The 12,451-nt window shown below is 45.6% G+C and overlaps 1 pseudogene; it reads left to right on the forward strand.

The window, feature by feature from the left end:
- The first annotated feature begins 8,201 nt into the window (after positions 1-8,201).
- LOC136654825 (5S ribosomal RNA) lies at positions 8,202-8,321 on the forward strand (annotated as a pseudogene).
- The last annotated feature ends 4,130 nt before the right edge of the window (positions 8,322-12,451 follow it).

Consider the following 12,451-nt stretch of genomic DNA (forward strand, 5'->3'; position numbering starts at 1 on the left):
CCTGAGACCTGACATTTTCCTATCTCACCTGAACTCACTGCCAGTGCATAATGCTGGGGCACAACCACGTGCATGCAGTGGCAACTGCTGCTGCAAGCCATATACACCAGGCCCAGGAAAGTATTCATGACCCTCCTTAATACAGTGTCAAATCTGGGAAGCAAGTGGCCTGCTACAGTAGCTCTTTGGCTTGTGAATCCCATGATCATGAAGGAGTGTATAGAAGGGACCCAGCTGTGGGGCTACAGCTGCTGCAGAAGTTCATTTTGATCCATTCTAGTGTGACTTCACAGAAGTCTCTGAGGTAAAAAAAAAAAAAGGTCCAAAGGTGAAAAAAAGGTTTTTAAAGGTGGGGTGGGAAATCAGGAGTGTTCACCCCAACATGAAAGAAAGATGATTAAAGGGGGACATGACTGAAAGATATATATTGCAATTCTGATTGGTGTGGAGAGACCACACCAATTTTGCTCTCTCTCTCTCTCACAATACCAGTACCAGGGATCATCCAATGAAACAGATTGGCAGGAAACTGGACAAAAGGACACGGTGTACAATTAGTCTGTGCAATTCATTGTCACAAGATGTTGTGATGGACAGTACCTTGGATGACTTTAAAAGAGAATTAGAAAAATTTGTGAAAGACATGCCTATCAATAGTTATGCACTAACTTCACATCCAGCAGCAATATGCCTCTCAATACTCATTTCAAGGAATGGCAGGGGAGAGGTATGCCTTTCTATCCTAGCCACAGCAACAGGATCCTGGGCTAGGTGAGCCCTTGTTTTACATTCTTATGAGTGTGCCAAGTGCTTCATATGTATGGCAGGTGTGCCCCCTTATTAGCAGAGGTTCTGTTCCGGAACCCCCTGCAGTTATGTGAAACCATGGCTATGGGCGAACACCTCCCCCCCCCAGCCTCTGGAGTTGAGGGGAGCAGAACTCCCCTTGCTTCTAGAGGGTCCTCTGAGCCTGACAGTTAAAAAAACCACAACTTCTGGTTTCTCTGTGAAACTGGAAGTGACTTTTTAATCCTCCAAGCTTCCCCGCGGCCTCCTAATGTCTTATAAGGTGTTACTTCCTGTTTCACGGAGAAACCAGAAGTTGCGTTTTCCGAGTGGTGAAGACCAGAAGTGATTGTGAGGAGCTCCAGAAGGATCTCTCCAAACTGGCAGAATGGGCAGCAAAATGACAGATGCTTTTCAATGTAAGTAAGTGTAAAGTCATGCACACTGGGGCAAAAAATCAAAACTTCACATATAGGCTAATGGGTTTTGAGCTGTCTGTGAGAGATCTTGGGGTGGTGGTGGACAGGTCAATGAAAGTGTCGACCCAATGTGTGGCGGCAGTAAAGAAGGCCAATCCTATGCTTGGGATCATTAGAAAAGGTATTGAGAACAAAACAGCTAATATTATAATGCCATTGTGCAAATTGATGGTAAGGCCACACCTGGAGTATTGTGTCCAGTTCTGGTTGCCACATCTCAAAAAGGACATAGTGGAAATGGAAAAGGTGCAAAAGAGAGCGACTAAGATGATTAGGGCTGGGGCCCTTCCTTATGAGGAAAGGCTATGGCATTTGGGCCTCTTTAGCCTAGAAAAGAGATGCCTGAAGGGGGACATGATTGAGACATACAAAATTATGCATGGGAAGAATAAAGTGGATAGAGAGATGCTCTTTACACTCTCACATAACACCAGAACCAGGGGACATCCACTAAAATTGAGTGTTGGGCGGGTTAGGACAGACAAAAGGAAATATTTCTTTACTCAGCGTGTGGTCAGTTTGTGGAACTCCTTGCCGCAGGATGTGGTGACGGCATCTGGCTTTAAAAGGGGATTGGACAAGTTTCTGGAAGAAAAATCCATTACAGGTTACAAGCCATGATGTGTATGTGCAACCTCCTGATTTTAGAAATGGACTATGTCAGAATGCCAGATGCAAGGGAGGGCACCAGGATGCAGGTCTCTTGTTATCTGGTGTGCTCCCTGGGGCATTTGGTGGGCCGCTGTGAGATACAGGAAGCTGGACTAGATGGGCCTATGGCCTGATCCAGTGGGGCTGTTCTTATGTTCTTATATGTTCTTGAAACTATCAGACTCAGTGTGAGCCTGGCGTAGGCCACGGATGGATGTCCATGGCCTCTGCTGGGCTCAGAGAACCCTCTGGAGGTGAGGGGAACTCTGCTCTGCTCCCCTCACCTCTGAAGTGGGCATGCACAGGGGGCCCCGCAGACCTGTCTGTGGATAAGTGTATATGGGATATCCACATATGCAGATATGGGATCCACAGATACAGGGCCCCCTATATTTGAGGTCATCTTAACATCAACTGTATAAGGTAGGTAATTTTTCCATATTGCTTGAGAGGATGAATAAGAGTGATTGGCCCAAGGCCACCCAAGCAGTTCATAGCAAAGGTGAGATTTGAAATAGGGAAGTCCTGATCTGCAGTTCACCTCTTTCAGTGCTATATTAGCTTTCTATGAAGGACCTTTTTGATGTGCAGGTTTCTTTTTTTCCTGGTTTCAGATAATTTTGTTTTATAGGGTTATGGTGTTTATATGATATTAATGTTGAATATATAGAATGTCCTGCTTCTTTTTCGGTACATTTTAGCATAATTACGAAATTAAAAATAAACATATTTCAGATTCTCTCAACTTCCAGTGTAAATGCTGTTTCTCAGGTACATTTATTCTTTGGTATCAGTGTTATTATGTCTCCCAAGGAGACACCAAATATAGTTGTTTTCTGTAATATGAAGCCCTGACTGCTACAGTTCAAGTGATTCATTGGTGAGTCAGCACATCTAAATGCAGCAACCATTTGGTTACCAGCACCTGAAATTGGTGAAAGCCAACAGTTTCTTTCTTTGTTATAAGATCCTAATAAATAACATGATTTTGTAAAATGCTTCATTGTGAACTTGAAACCCACAGATAAATAAAAACTTGCAAAGAAATCATTTAGAAATTGTATGGTTTGGAGACAAGGCAGTAGATGTCAATGGACTCTCATCAAAATCACTTTAGACCAAAGCATGTCCTTTTTAGCCAATATTTGTCTTCAAGACTTTCAGCGTTTGGTTTTGCCTTATATCTAAAGTTACTAAGATAACTCAAATCTTGCATGAATTTTGAAAATCAGGTATCATGCTGAAATGCAATGACTAATGGCCAAGCTAATAATGATTTCAGTGTTCTTAATAGCTACTTGCCTGTTCCAATTATCCTCTTTTTCAACTAGGTGGAGACTCAACTCCAGGTATTCCTGGTTGATCCTAAGATTCTAATCAATTGCGCTTGCTAACGAAATTGACTGGTTGCCCTGATGGACTACCTACACCAGACAAACAGAATCCCTGGTGGTCCTCTCAGTGGTTTTTGATAGCATTGACCATGGTATCCTTCTTGATTACTTGACTGCAATGGGCCTAGGGGGACACGGTTTTGTTGTGGTTCTGGGCCTTCAAAGAGGGTAGTGTCAGAGTAGAACTGCTATAACTAGTGCTGGGGTGATCAAACTCTAGACCAGTGGTTCCCAAAGTGTTGGGTCACGACCCACCATTGGGAACCAAAACTGGGCAATTCCCCCTTAAAGTGATCGTGGTGCTATGGAACGCAGGGATTTTTCCCCATACCTGGGGGGGATAGGGTTCAGCTGGCCTTGGGGAGGGTCTGGGAGGCTGACAGTCCCTGCAGAGCCTGCCTAAAAACAGCTTTGTTTGGGGATTGGCACACACTTCCAGTTATTGCGCAAAAATTGGAAGTGTGTTCCAATCTCTAAACAGAGTGGTTTTAGCATTGGGGAGGTCCATGGAGAAGGCTGCAGCCATCCCAGACCCTCTCCAAGGCCAGCAGTACCCCCTGGGTAAGAGGAAAAACCCCGATGGTTCCCAATGGCACCTTTGGGACAACCCCCACACCGCACACTGCCCCTGAATAGGTCTTTGGGATCTGCTGCTCTAGAGTCTAGACCAGGGGTGTCAAACTCGTTTCATACCGAAGGCCTAATAGCATTCATGATGCCTACTGAGGGCCAGAAGTTATGTCGTTAGGCAGGAAGTGATGTCATTAAACAATTCATAACAAAAAATAAGCACTTTTTCTCACTTAGGAATTCATTAATTACAAATGACAGAAGAGAAAACATGCAAATCTTTATCATATTTCAAGATATGGGAGAGCCCAATTTTTGTGGGGCTGCCCTTTTAGCAGTAACACCTCAGCACTGCTCAGCAGCTGAGAGCCTGAGGGCCAGATAAAAAGCTTCCGCGGGCCACATCCGGCCCCTGGGCCTTATGTTTGACACCCCTGGTCTAGAGCAACCCAGGGATGTTCCCTGAGGGGGACCTTAAGCACCGGCGCTGAGCTCCAGCACTGGTACTAGGTTTCATAAATGTACTATAAGGTGTACTTACAGCATTAGGGGTGTAGGGAGTGTTGGCACTGGGCCAATGCCAGTTGATGCTGTGTGGATGGCCAGCCAGTGCTCTTCCAGCATAAGACAGTGGTGAGTATTTTCAGAGCAGGGGAAGTGGGGAGTGGGTGGAACAGGGCAGAGGGAGGATGAAGGGAGGGGAGGATTGGTCCTGGGAAGGCGGCAGAGATGGCAGCATGCTCTGCTGCCATATACCATCCTCCCGCCTGGCCCAGGAAGCCCAACATGGGTTTTCTTGGCTCTGTGACAGCTCAAATGTGGGCGTAGAGCCAAGGAGACTGTGGCCGGCTGCTATCTATCTGGGGTAAGGGAGCAAATGCTCTTCTCCCAAGGAGACCTCCAGCGGAATCCTGGCGTCAACAGGATCCGGCAGTCACCATTTTGGTGCCGCTGGTGCCAAGGCGCCAGGAACCATAGGATTGGGCTGCCCATCAATGCTCCAGAATGAGTCTCAGGGCAAAATCCTAACTGTACCCTGGGCTGGCACAAGTCCCTTGTGCTGGCCCAAGAAGGTGGCAAACGTGTGTAAAGTAGCCTGGATCCAGCAGTTATGCCAGATCCTAGCCCCTGCTCCTAGGCGACGTGGAGCAGTTCCTGGCTGCTCCGTTCTGCTCGGATCTGCACCACCTTGTCAGGTGGCGCAGATCCAAGTAGACCCATTGGGACTGCTGCGACTCTCCTGGGGTAAGGGGAAAAGTTTCCCCTTGCCTCGAGCTGAGCCTCAGCCACCTCCACAACTTGCGATGGATACTGTGCAGGCCTGCCGCCCTGCCTGTTCCAGTGCAACTCAGGATTGCGCTGCCCAGAGACAAGTATTAATACCATGAAAGCTTTCCTTCGATTACAAACAGTATTGATTGCTTAATTATATTGTTAGTTGAACCTTTTGCAATCATACAGAAGAATGCAACTTAGGGTGGCCATGCTCAGTGCAGTTTAGACACGTAGGGCACAAGCCTAACCAGGACTACTCAGAAGTAAGTCCTATTTTGTTCAGTGGGGCTTACTCTCAGGAAAGTGTGGTTAGGATTGCAGCCTTAGACTGGAATTTGCATATACACTGCCTTGTTCTTTCGGTCAGTGGTCTTTTTCCTCTGCGCATGCTACGGGCAGAATTAATGGTGTTAAAGGGGCAATTACTGACGGGCAGCCCAATCCTAACATGTGCTGGCAGAGCAGGGTCACATGGCCTTCACTGTATCAAATGCAGCTTAGGAGCAGGATGGAGGTCTCCTCAGGACATTACAGTGGGATGCAAATGGCCAGGATGCAAAAAAAAACAACGCAAAACAACAACACGCAAACAAACCCCCCAGATGTGAATGTCCAGGTACTCCAATGGCTGGGATGCACTTGACTGGGAAACAATTGTCCAAGTTGCAAATATCCCAGTTCTGCATATGGGTAGTCATTACAAGTGGCTAACAAAAGAAAAAAATACCAGTCAGGTTTTCAATAAGCCCAAATAAAGGTTAGTGAACTAGCTGCAGTGTTCAGCTTGCAAAATATGGATCCAGATTTTAAGCTTTAGGGATATTTTGTTTGGGGTCCCTTTAGTTTAATATAGTAGTTGCATTCTTTTTTTTAGTTAACTTTAGATTTATTGGTATGAAATAGTATGAAAATATGTGCTTTGACACTAACCACAGCTGGAAAAGAATGAAACTGAGTTGCAGGAAGGAACATCCACTAATACGGTTCTTATACTTTGCATTTCATAATGTAGTTCCCAAATTCAGTCTTGAAGAGACACTCTCAAACATGTACCGTACTTTTCTTGCCAGACAACCACATAGCCCAACAGCCAATTTTTTTTAGTTAAGTATCTTACAAACTCATACAAGTGAAACTGCAAATGCAACATTGGTTACTTTGGTTACACTATGACCTAGTTCTCACTGAGGTGGTAAAGCTATGTGGGGGCTGTACTGTTTCAGACTGCAGGTGTGCATTTGTATAACTGCTGCCGCTACTGAAAAACAAGTGACTGCAAAGATGAAAGTAGCAGGGCAAGGAAAAGGCCATAGCACCCTTTTGCCCTCATAGCTAGTTTTCTATTAGAACAGTGGTTCCCAACCTTTACCTAAAGGGAACCACTAAGTTGTCTCAGGGCCCATCAACTGTGGTGGCAACCTGGTGGTGATGGTAGCAATGGCACTTCCAGGTTCGCGCCACTGCCTAAGTAAAAAAAGGAGGTTTTCGGACTTACCCATTGCAGCAGCGGTGAGAACCTGTGTTTTGTGGCGTCTCCAGTCATCGCTGCAGACGAGTAAGTTTGAAAACCCCTTTTTTAAACTTAGTCAGTTGCAGCAGTGGTGCACTCCCAGAAGTGCCATTGCTGCCAGGTCACCATGCCCCTTAAGGGGGAACATGGTGTTTCCTGCTGCCCGGGGGGGGGGGCTGCAACCCCCAGGTTGGGAAACACTTTATTAGAAGAACATTTGTTTGTAAGGAACATTCCAAGCCCAATACTATGCATGTCTATTCAAAAGTAAGTCCCATTATAATCTATGAAGCTTACTCCCAGGTAAGCATGGAAAGGACTGCAGCCTTGCAACCCAATCCTGAGCTGCCCAGCACAAGGGGCTGCTGCGGCGCCAAAATGGCTACAGCGGCAACCTGAGCATACTGGTCAGCTGCCGGTGGCTCCTCAGGAGAAAGGGACATTCTTCCCCTTCCCCCGAGTAAGGGAAGAAGCCCCTTACTTCAATACTTTAGAATCAAGGAGTTCTGTGTTGGACTGCGCAGCCAGACACAGGGCTCCGGATCCAGCAGAGCTCAGCTTTTTGCCCATCCTGCCTCCTCCCATCCCACTCCCTCCTCCCACCACACATACTCCCTGCCCTCCGTCTGCCCTGGAACACTTCCTCCCCATCCAATAATAATTAAGAACAGTACCATTAAAACAAAAATACAACCACAAAACCCAAAGCAACTAATTAAGAAGGCAAATCAGGGTGGAAAAGGAAAGGCTTTAGCTTTTGCTAGAAAGCTAACAGGGCAGGATCTGTTCTGAATTCCACTGGGAAGGAGTTCTGCAATAAAGACGCCTCCTCGTTGCCATCAATCTGGCCTCCGTCAGAGGAAGCAGGCACAGTAGGGCCTTCTCTGCAGACTTTAGGGAATGGGTCAGTTTGTATGGGAGATGACAGTTTCTCAAATATCCTGGTCCCAAGCCATATAGGAATTTAAAGATCAAAACCAGCACCTTTAATTGGACTGGAAACAGCCACTGCATCCACAGGAGGCTGAGTCAAATTGTTTAGCCCCCAAGACAACGTGGGCTGCCACATTCTCCATTAACTGTGACTAATGGAGAAAGGGTGTCTGCTAAGGCTGAAAGTCCTTTAAATCCAAATGTATTTAAAACAATGGAGATGTGCATGCACAAAACATATGATTAGACTTTAATAAAGAAGAAAACGTTTGTTGCTTCCAGAGCTTTTAAATCTCATCAAAATTTTACAGTGGGCCCTCCTTATCCGTGGGTTTGGCACCCATGAATTTGACTCTGCGCAGGTGCCAACCCATCCTGGGGGGCCTCACCACCTCCCAGACATGACTGGAAGTTCTTCCAGTTGCATCCAGGAGACTCCAGAAGGCCTTCAAAAGGCACTTCCAGTTTTCACTTTCACAGGCCTCCAAGAGGCCTTCTGAGTCCCAGGGAGGCCATGTGTGGCCTCCCCAGGCCTCAGAACACCTCCTGGACACGACCATACTTGAGGCAACCATAGGGCGCAATCCTAACCCCTTATGTCAGTGGTGCAGCAACTGTTACCCTGCACATGCCTGATCTCGTCTGATCTCGGAAGCTAAGCAGGGTCAGGCCTGGTTAGTACTTGGATGGGAGACCGCCTGGGAATACCGGGTGCTGTAGGCTTATACCATAGTCTTTCGAGACTGAAGGTTGCCAACCACCATAGTGGTGCAAATGGGACGTGTGCCGCATCTTGCAGTTGGGTGTCACTCACGGAGGCCTCCTCAAAGTAAGAGAATGTTTGTTTCCTTACCTCAGAGCTGCACTGCCCTTATGCCAGTGCTGGAAAGCACTGACATAAGGGGTTAGGATTGCGTCCATAGTTGAGGAACCCTTGCACATATTAGAGAATTCTGGTGAACATTCTTGCTGCAGTCTGATGTGGGTTGCTAGCCAGATCTGTTCGCCTTTACCAGTGAAAGAGACTCTCCATGGCTGCTTCCTGAAAGGGAAGATTAATAGCAATGGCCAAGCTGTATATCAGAAAAACTTGTTTATCATTAATGATCTCACTGAGAAACATCTAAGCTTCTTAGAAAACAGGGTTTTCTAGATCACTGCTTTAAGCTACAGAAACTAAACTCTTTGCTGGATAAATTTCTCTTTAAAATACTTGAAGCTGTGATAGCAACCAATCTTTCAACATTATGGTTTCTGCCTCTGTTGAGCCAATGAGAAAATGTGGGTGGGTGGGTGCAGCTTATGAAATATTGTCAGTACTGGGCATCTGTCAAGATTCTTCATGGAAACAACTTCTAGAAATACTGAAGCCCTAATGTTGAAAGGCTACAATAAAGTCCATCTTTACCTACAATAAAGTCCATGAGGATACTGCCATATTTTGCACATGCATCTTGACAGTGAAAATTAACAGGAACTTCAGTAAGGTGAATTTGTATGAAGAAATCTAAAATCTCAAAACTGTGATAATCATGAGGCAACCCTTAGATCACGCCTTTAAAAGGGGATTGGATGAGTTTCTGGAGGAAAAATCCATTATGGGGTACAAGCCATGATGTGTATGCGCAACCTCCTGATTTTAGGAATGGGTTAAGTCAGAATGCCAGATGTAGGGGAGAGCACCAGGATGAGGTCTCTTGTTATCTGGTGTGCTCCCTGGGGCATTTGGTGGGCCGCTGTGAGATACAGGAAGCTGGACTAGATGGGCCTATGGCCTGATCCAGTGGGCTGTTCTTATGTTCTTATGTTCACTATCTGTTTTTATGCTTGTTGAACTCTATGCATTGTGGCAAGGTTAATTTGTCAGATAAAGCAATGGAAACTTTAGGACTAACTGTGCAACCCAATGCGAATAGCCATAGATGAAATATTCCTTGTACATCACTGCCATCTGCTGCACTGGTAACACAAATGTTTTAGCATTATGATCGGTAATAACAGAGAACCTCCCTTAGTTGCATCTATTTTTTGGGGGGGGGAGTCCTCTCAAGAACACATGCTTACATTGCCCTAATGTTCTGCTTATTTCATTTGGCAAGCAGCAATCTGTGTCGCATAACTTGCAGCAGAGTAAGAAAAAAAAACTGTGGGTCAGTCATTTGCTTACATTCCCCATCATGCAAGTTTCTGCAGTACTGTACAAATATCTTTTTATTTCTTGATTTTACAAGGCAATGCACAGTAATCCAGGAACTGAGTAGTTTCTGATTCAAAATGTAACCCACATCAGCCAGTTTTTCTTTTGCTTGTTAAAAATTAATCACCCTAAGTGAAGAAAAGCATTTCTTGAGAGGTATATATAGAAGCAATCCCATTTTAAGACTGGTCTGAAAGTAGTGAGTTATCACACTGAACAATGGTTAGTTTCACTAGCCAATGCGAATTTAACAATGCATGCTCTCACTGCAAACTTTGACTGGTCTTTCTTCTTAAACCCCCCTTCCCCCATATTCACAGGGTGTACCTGCAATTCTAGCTTGTAGTTTGACCTTGAGATCAGAAATGCATGTGACAGAGTACATTTATGTGCCATTTATACAGCTGTGTGACTGAACTGTTGAAGTCTGCAAACACCGAGCAAGCCCTCTGAATCACCAGTATGATCATATGGGGACATATTCTGCACATTCCAGGGCTGGAGGCAGATCATGACCAAGGCACAGAACTTCCCCACCACCACAGTTGCCTCATCCACACACACACATGGTGGCAATCCGCATCCCTATCACCTTTGTTATGGGGCCCCTTTGAATAAAATAGGAAGTGTGGGATGTGCTAGGAAAGAAAATGGATTATTATTCTCCAAGTGGGTATGGGAGGAAGCGACCCACTTCCCTACTCCATTACCTCATTTGTTCCTCATCTGGTCTCTTTAACAGGAAATGCAGAATGTGGTGGGATTGCTCTAAGTTAACATTTGCCCAGCTTAGACTGGTGCACCAATTGCATCATTTCCTGGATCAAGCAGACCTGGCTATGATCACTCTTACACTAGTTAGACTGAATTGCTGTAACATGCTTTATATGGGGCTGCCCTTGGAGGCCATTCAGCATCTTCAATTAGTGCAGAATGCTGCTGTATGTGTTCTGACAGGCAGTTGACAATGCCACTCTGCTGCTATGCCATCTACACTGGGTGCTAATCTATTTCCAAGTGCAATTTAAGATGTTGATTGTTATCTTTAAAGCTGAAGTGTCTTAAGGTCCACCTTCCCCTGTATGAGATGGTCTGTTCCTGAGGTCAGCTAATGGATTCTCTAGCACATTCTGCTGCCAGCAGAGGTTCAGCTGGAGGTGACAGAGAGGAGCATTCTCTTTGGTGGCACCCTGTATGTTGAACTCATTGCCTTTGGAGATCAAGATGGTTCCTTCTTTGCCAGCATTGCAACAGTAACTGAAAGCCCATTTATTCTCTCTAGTTTATGGGGCTTACAGCCCAATCCTAACCAACTTTCCAGTGCTAATGCAGCCATGACAATGGGGTATGCACTTCATTCTGTGGTGGGGGAGCAGTCAATGAGGCCTCCTCAAGGGAAGGGAATGTTCACATGGCAATGTGATGCAGGGATATGCTCACTTCCAAATTCCCATGATTCTTCAGTCTCAAAACAGTTTTGGAAGGATTGTGGGAGTTGTATAAGCATATACACCGGCATCACAAGTCATGTTGTCGCCCGCTCCACAAATACATGTCTATTCCTACATTGCTGTTTTCTAAAGCAGCCTTAAGAGTCCTCTTGAAATAGTAATAACCAGAGATGTAGTTGAAGGGCAATGGGGGAGGGGGAAGTAGATCTCAGGGCCTTCTCCTACAGCAGGAGACGTGCTCAGCAGACATGCTCAGGTGCTGCCTTTGAAACATGTTTCAGACAATCTTAGCAGAGAAAAGTAAACAAGGCTCAGTAGGAGGCAAAGAGAGCAATTTGCTTAGGTGCTTATATTAATATATTCACCATATGGTCTTACCCATAGCTCATATTCAGGCAACAATCCTATGCACATTTCTTGGCAGTAAGTCCTACTAAACACAACAGAGTAAACAAATATCCTTATATAAATGAAATATAATGCATTTCAAAACAGAAATAAGATGCAGGAGAATAAAACACTCTAACATATAAATGGAACGTTGATTTTTTTTTTTTTAAGCAGTGCTAACAGGGCATAGATATGAGGATGTGGAGTGGGGGGAGGTGTCATGATGAGCACCTGCACTTTTAAATTTACCACTACATCACATGTGGCAGGCTTATCACATGGGCAGCCCAATCCTACCTAAATTATCAGTTGGCAGAATATATGCTCTGCCAGCAGAGCTGGCAGGATCCACAGATGTGCTTAGATCCTGCTGGAAGTTGTGCAACAACTGGAGTTGCACACTCCAGCGCCACCAGCCAGCACAGCAAGGCCACCAGTAAGAGATAAGGAGGTGTGGGGCAGGTGGTGGGAGGAATGGGTGAGTTTCTGGGTGGAGAAGAAAGTGGAATGAAAGAAGGAGACAGCAGGTTCAGCTGCACAAGTGTGAGGCTGCATCATATTCCTTTTCCTTTCCTCTGCCTTCACACACCTTGGTCCTGTACCAGCAAAATAGCTGGTGGAGGACCCAGAAGTCCCATAGGGACTATACAAGCTTTCCCTAGGGCAAAAGGTTCACTTACGCTGAGGCCTCTCCAATTGACCCTCCCCACCCCCATCAAAGGATGCAGTGCATCAGCATAGGTAGTACCAGGCTGCTAGTGGAATAAACCGGATGATATAGTGAGGCAGTTATTAAATGTCCAAGGTATCTCAAG

Source organism: Tiliqua scincoides, chromosome 5, assembly GCF_035046505.1.
Source record: "Tiliqua scincoides isolate rTilSci1 chromosome 5, rTilSci1.hap2, whole genome shotgun sequence".
Lineage (NCBI taxonomy): Eukaryota > Metazoa > Chordata > Lepidosauria > Squamata > Scincidae > Tiliqua > Tiliqua scincoides.